The 6,204-nt window shown below is 32.6% G+C and overlaps 1 long non-coding RNA gene across 1 annotated transcript; it reads right to left on the bottom strand.

Annotated features, from left to right (window-relative positions):
* Positions 1-1,137: 1,137 nt before the first annotated feature.
* LOC131575287 (uncharacterized) lies at positions 1,138-5,861 on the bottom strand. Its single transcript, XR_009276755.1, has 3 exons — positions 5,837-5,861; positions 5,358-5,549; positions 1,138-1,410 (listed from the first exon to the last, which is right to left on the bottom strand). It is a non-coding gene; the product is annotated as an uncharacterized LOC131575287 (long non-coding RNA).
* Between the last annotated feature and the right edge of the window lie 343 nt (positions 5,862-6,204).

Below are 6,204 nucleotides of genomic sequence, written 5' to 3'. Positions count from 1 at the left end.
AAATACTTACTGTCAGGTAGATTTCCATTGCAATCAATTCAGCTTTTCTCAGTCATAACTACTATGATAACTATGTGTCTGGGAAGACACATATGTATAGGATCATATCCTATACTTGAACAGATAATAATTTTGTTGGGATTTTTTTTTAATATTTGCGTAATAGATAATGTCAAAGTTAATAAACACAAATTTTTGTTTACTTAATGTCTTATTTCCTTTTTCCAGTAATAGTTAGAAATTAAAAATCAAACTAAATGGCACAAGCTGATTAAAATATTTCAGATTTGCAATTTCTCTCAGAGAAAAGGATAAAGTAATGGAGTCAAGCAGCCTTCAGCTATATCACAATAAACCTTAGAATTCTATGATTAAAACTGGGAACTAGAATTAGTCCTGAATTTGTACAGTGTAAAAAACACTCTAAGAAACATTTTGTTATATTTTGCATCTAATTTATTTAATAAACATTTAAAACATTTCAAATTTTTTACCTCTTAAAAGTTTTAAAATTTACCTGGCCTAATTCATAATGAAAAGGTTACCACAACTGTAAGAAGCCTTAGAATGGCTATGTCAAAATAGAAAAGGAGAAAGAAACTAAATAAGAAATCTAGAAATTCAGTTAACATGCTATGCACGGAGTCTTAAGCATTTAGGGAACAATCTACCTAGAACATATAAAACTTACTGAAATACTACTTTGATCTTATTTAATATCTCCACAAAGATTCAGAAGAGGGAATACCATTTCCCTGTTCTTTAACTAAATCACACACACAAACACTAATTTGGATTTCCATTAAATTAATCTAAATTAAAATATAGTCAGACGTTTCAGTGTTTTCCTGTAATCCTTACATCATAATTCAATATTTTTATAATAAAACATCACAACTACAGAACAAAATAAAAAGTGATCCTTAAAGCAGTTTTCATCTTCAATCATGCAAGCTTGGGAACAGCTTTTCATATGTTTATAGGGTAATTGGCTTCACAAACTGTGAAACTGTGATTTGCATTCACATATGTTTGAAAGATTGGGGCCTAGGATGCCATTAAAATCTGATACTGTTATTAATTAGTTTGTTAAATAATACATTAATTTCACATGCATAGGAGGAAACTTACCTGTTTCTTCAAATTTTCTAGTTCTTCACCTGATTGAGATTATCTCTACTTATGCCAGGAGTAGCGGACACTGAGGTCTTGAGCAAGTTGCTACTTATCCTCTTTATTTGATGTTGTTATTCTTACCTTTAAGTCCTCCACACTTTTCCTGATTCTTTTAAACAAAATAGGAATTATTCAGTCATAAGTTTGACAATGGTAAACAAAGTGAACCTTTTGCTATGGGTGGGAGAGCTTCTGCCTCAGTTGTAGCTCCATATGGTGCACACCACCATGTCTCTGATGAGAGGGGAAGGACAAAAGGAAACATGACCACGAATATCTTAAGCATTGTTATAATTAGAAGATGTTAATAACAACACAGCATATAAAAAGTAGTGGGATGACGGAGGTTTAAATCATATTAAAACCAGTGATGGGGTGGTGAATATTTAGCCTACAAGACACTACTAAACTTATGTTCATGGTTCATATGAAAGTAAGTGCATAAAGTAACTAATAATAAACAGCCACTGAATGAATAGAAGTGCATGAGGACTTCACTGGTAATTTTCTAAGTGCATGAAAGAGAAAAGGCTTAGGAATCTAATGTACAAGCTAACCCATTCTAAAAAAACCAGAAAATATGCAACAGTCCTTTTCACAATAGCATAATGACATTTTTGTTCTTTTCTGGAAATTTATAGTACCAGAAATGAAAAAAAGTGGTTTTGGGGATTTGTTTGTATAAGACTTCAGTACGTCTACAGATATTTTTTAAATTATTAGTAACTGTACTGAAATCTGGTCCTCTCAGTAATCTTATAAGCAATTTTAGTTAATTCAAAATGTCATTCTTTAAAATTAATCAGATTTCAGTGATAATTCCTTTCAGATTTTCAAGTGAACATTTTTTATTCTCCTTTTAAAATTTCACTAACTAATAGAAGCATCTATTTCATTATGGTTTTCCTTTCAAGCACTTACGGAATTTGTGGATAAAAAGAAGGGTTGTTTTTTCCACAATCTTACACATTTAAAAAATAAGAATGAAAATGCAAAGGAGAAATAGAATTACTAGAAGATGTTACAAATAGCATCTAATGGGGGTTTAGAGAGGATGTGCAACTTGTTCAATACTTGCTAACATCACTTGTGAAGATTTTTCATTTTACTGTGACAGCAGAGGGGAAATTTAAAAGAATTCACTACACCAAATATTATGCATTTCTGCAGAGCACAGCTTAAAAAAGACAAGTCTGTACTGTTTCTCTCAGGTGGGAAAATGTTAAGAGAGAAGAATCCAAGTTTCATGATGCAGCAGCACAAAGCTGGGAAGTGAAAATTATGTTGCAGCAGAGTCCTGAAAATATGACTGTAAAAGTTAATCAATAAAATGTCTATTCCTGTCTATTCACTAGAGGCCCCAGCTGCATAGCTTCACACAATCGATACTACAAATTATTACGATTTCCAGGTTCCCACTGGACATTCTGAACAAATCTTTCAGGTGTAACAGGCTTATACCGAGGCAAGTAGGGTGGAGGGCTGGGGAGCGGGACTGGGGTTGTGTTACCTTAGGTTTATTTCATCCAGGGTAAGTACAACAAACAAAGCCTGTGACTTCTAAAAACTTTCATTTGTTTCCCTATTAAATAAGTGTATTTGGGGCACCCTGTGAAATTAATTTCTACTCAGTTTTAAAATTTAATATTTTTATTCTTGCTAATTGAATATATGAATGAATAAATGAATATAAGGGATGCTAATTGTTTTTAAATCCTAGTCAACCATTTTCTTTTTTTCCCCACTTCCATGAAAAATAACTTATAACAAGGACTTTACAACAAGGAAATAAAAGCATGCAGAAATGAACCTTTCCCCTCAAAGGCCTCACAACAGCTATAGCAGAATCTCAGGACTCAGTGTAGTTTTAAGTCACCAATTTATGCTGCGCTGTATTTTTCTTTGTATGATCCTGTGCTCTCGCCTTGATACCAGCTGCATTTGTCAGATTCACTAAGGAGGAAGGTAGGAAAAATCCAGGACTGTATGACTTTGAATAAGTCAGCACCAAAGGGATGTTACTTTATGACACATGCAGTACCCTTCCTAGTGACTAAATATAACCCTTGTGACATTCCCTGTCCCAAAAGACTCAGGGGACAGAGATGCATTGTTCTTTCTGTCTCTCAAGGAACAGAGCAGATACTGGCTGGCACAGAGTTACTGTTTTCAGGTACACAGTATGTTGTTCTAAAGGGAAATTTCAATATTTAAATGACTTAGTTGTTAATTTCTTAGATTTATCAGTTTCACTTTATTAAACATATTGTTTTGAGTTTGCAGTTTTAATTTTCCAGATTCAACAAATAATTTGGTTACTGCAATCCTGCTGCAATGAGGAAGAGTACTTTCAAAAAGCAATGGTTTCAAAAATTAAATTCAAAATTTTACATAAGGTTAAATAAAAAAATAATTTTGATAATCTACAGAGCTAAGAAAAGGTTCCCCTTACTCAAAGTTTATTATGTTCATGTGCTAAAGTAACAAACTTCCAAAGCCACTGAACAAGTGCAAAAAACAGAACAGAAAAAGGTCACTTAGTTAATTTTTGCATGTGAAGAGATTCATTCACATTATATTTGTTAATATAAAGTATAAAATAAATCTATTAAAAAGTCCTTCTGAAAAATCTTTTAATGATTATCATTTGGCCTTCTATTTCAACCTTAGTGAAACTCATTTCAGTGAACTTTTGCAAAATTCCTGCTCTCTCAAAAGCTATATTTCATGACACAATCAATCAGTTACAGCTGGGAGTTTCAATTCCACCTCCCCCCTCCTTCCCCCCCATCTCACACTAAGTTACCACAATCAGTAGCCCAAGAAGTTGGTATCCTTTTTATTTGCAAAGAACTATCTACAAGATTAGGCGTAACACGGCATTTTGTAAACTGAGGAATAACTTCAAATGGTTAAGAAAACCCACTATGGCAAAAGATTCAAGCTGTTAGGAAAGTAAATCAGTGACAGTGTTTTCCCTAGAGAAGTACTAGTAATGTCTTTAGAGACATAACTACAGGTTGAAAACCACCAAGCTATTTTATTTAAAGAAATGAAGACACATTACTGAAGACAATGTTTCTTCCACAAAGCTTTTCCCAGTCTTCAGCATAAATATTAACTTAAAACATTTGAGCTGAAGAATGGATGAAGTTCCAGTCTAAAAGTCATTTACACTGAGAGTATATAATATTTTGCTTTAGATGTGTGATGTTTGTTACATCTGAATTTAGTAAGTCTTCCTCAGGGAACATTTGCTGAGGTAATATTTGATGCTTGCCACATATCTGAGATAAAACATTTAGCTCTCTATGTTCAATCCACTTCCAAATGAACAGATTTTCTTTTTGCAGCCAAATTATCCTGTATAAAACGTTGATCATGCTCTATGATATTATGAAACAGCTTGAAATTCAGTCTGTATATACAGGGATTGCTTAATGCAACATAACTTTAATAAGAATGACTGCTTGAAAAAGGCATCAACTGAAGTGAATCATTTTTAGCATAGTCTAAATCGCAAGAACTCTAATGAGTCACTTTGTGGCTTAATATAAAATATAGTTAATATTAAGCTAAACTATTATATGTAATTTTGAACAGTTACTTTTTGATTAAATCCTTAGAGTTAGCCTTCAATCTAACAGATACTTAATTTGGTTGATCCAAGTCACTTTTTTCAGCGTAAACTCTTCTAAAGTATACAGTTTGCTTTTTTTGGTTTATGTTAACAATTTCATGTATGCCTTGCTATTGTGACTAAAAGTTCAAATTTGGTAGCCTCTCGCTTAGAGGCAGCTTCTCTAAAAAAAAAAGAAAGACAATAAGACCCATATGTAACCTTTGGTCTCTAAAAAGAGGAAGACGAGAATACCATTAACAGATAGGTAATAAACAACTACACATACTCTTCTATTTCAACACTACAGAATATTAATTTTAGAAATAAACCAGACTCCTAATAACAGTATTTTTCAACACGCAATTTTTTAAGTGCAGGACAGATTTTAAAACATACATTAATCTATCATTTAAATTTAATAGTTTATTCAATAGAGTTACAGAACACATTTACACTGCTTCTTACCTGAGAGAAACAGTTAATACAGTACATTTTAAAAGGATTTACTGCTGACTTTAAATTCTTTTGTTTCTCTAATACCGAAAAAGAAGTAACTCACTTGTAATCACTAATTTCTTCTTCAGAAGTTAGAGTATGTTTTCTCAGGGTCTTCAGCTCTCCGTCTGTGATTTTCTACTGTTCTGTTCTTGGCGAACTGTTTCTGCTATTTGCTCACTTAGCTGCTCTTGAGTTGCTTTCAAGCTGGATTCCATTAGAAGAAGTTTTTCATCTTGACTGGCAAGTTCTTGGGCTGTAAGTTTAAAAAAAAAAAAGAAAAAAAAAAGCAAGCTTTATGTTTTAAGCTCAAGCAGAGTGATATTTTTGTTTCAAATGCAATGCAGTGCAACCCTCTGTAAGAGCTGGGCAAATACTATTTTCAGGAGAAGAGAATCAGTCCGTTCCCAAATCTTGAGAGGAAAATATATTATAAATGTATTAATAGCTGCTTTAAGTCTCTTTCATTGTATTACAGAAAACTCAAATAAAGAAACTTGGATTCAATATTCTGCAAACATTTGAACTGCTACCAGAGCTTACTGTATACATGCACATCCAGTATTTCATTCCTTCTAAAGCAAACACCTATTACCTCTGTATTTTGCAGCATAAGTCAATCTAGAATTCAAAATCACAGTTTTTAAAATAAAGCAGCTTTTATACCATTTAACAATAGTAACATGTACAATTTAAGCTTGAAGTCTTCAATTTCATTATATTTTTTCATGAATTACAGAGCACATGCATAGTAAAAACCCGTTCTTTTCCAAGGTCATCCAATAGATGGCAATCTTTCCTTAGACCAAAAGAAACCATAGCCGAGCACCGCCAGCTCTCAGAAAAATAAGTGATTTAAGACAAAGACATTTTTCCTTTGTTCTTTGTTGACCATTTTCCTAAAAGATATA

The sequence above is a fragment of the Poecile atricapillus genome, chromosome 2 (assembly GCF_030490865.1).
Source record: "Poecile atricapillus isolate bPoeAtr1 chromosome 2, bPoeAtr1.hap1, whole genome shotgun sequence".
NCBI lineage: Eukaryota > Metazoa > Chordata > Aves > Passeriformes > Paridae > Poecile > Poecile atricapillus.
The sequence above is the reverse complement of the archived record's forward strand: the minus strand, read 5'-3'. Positions and strand labels throughout refer to the sequence as shown.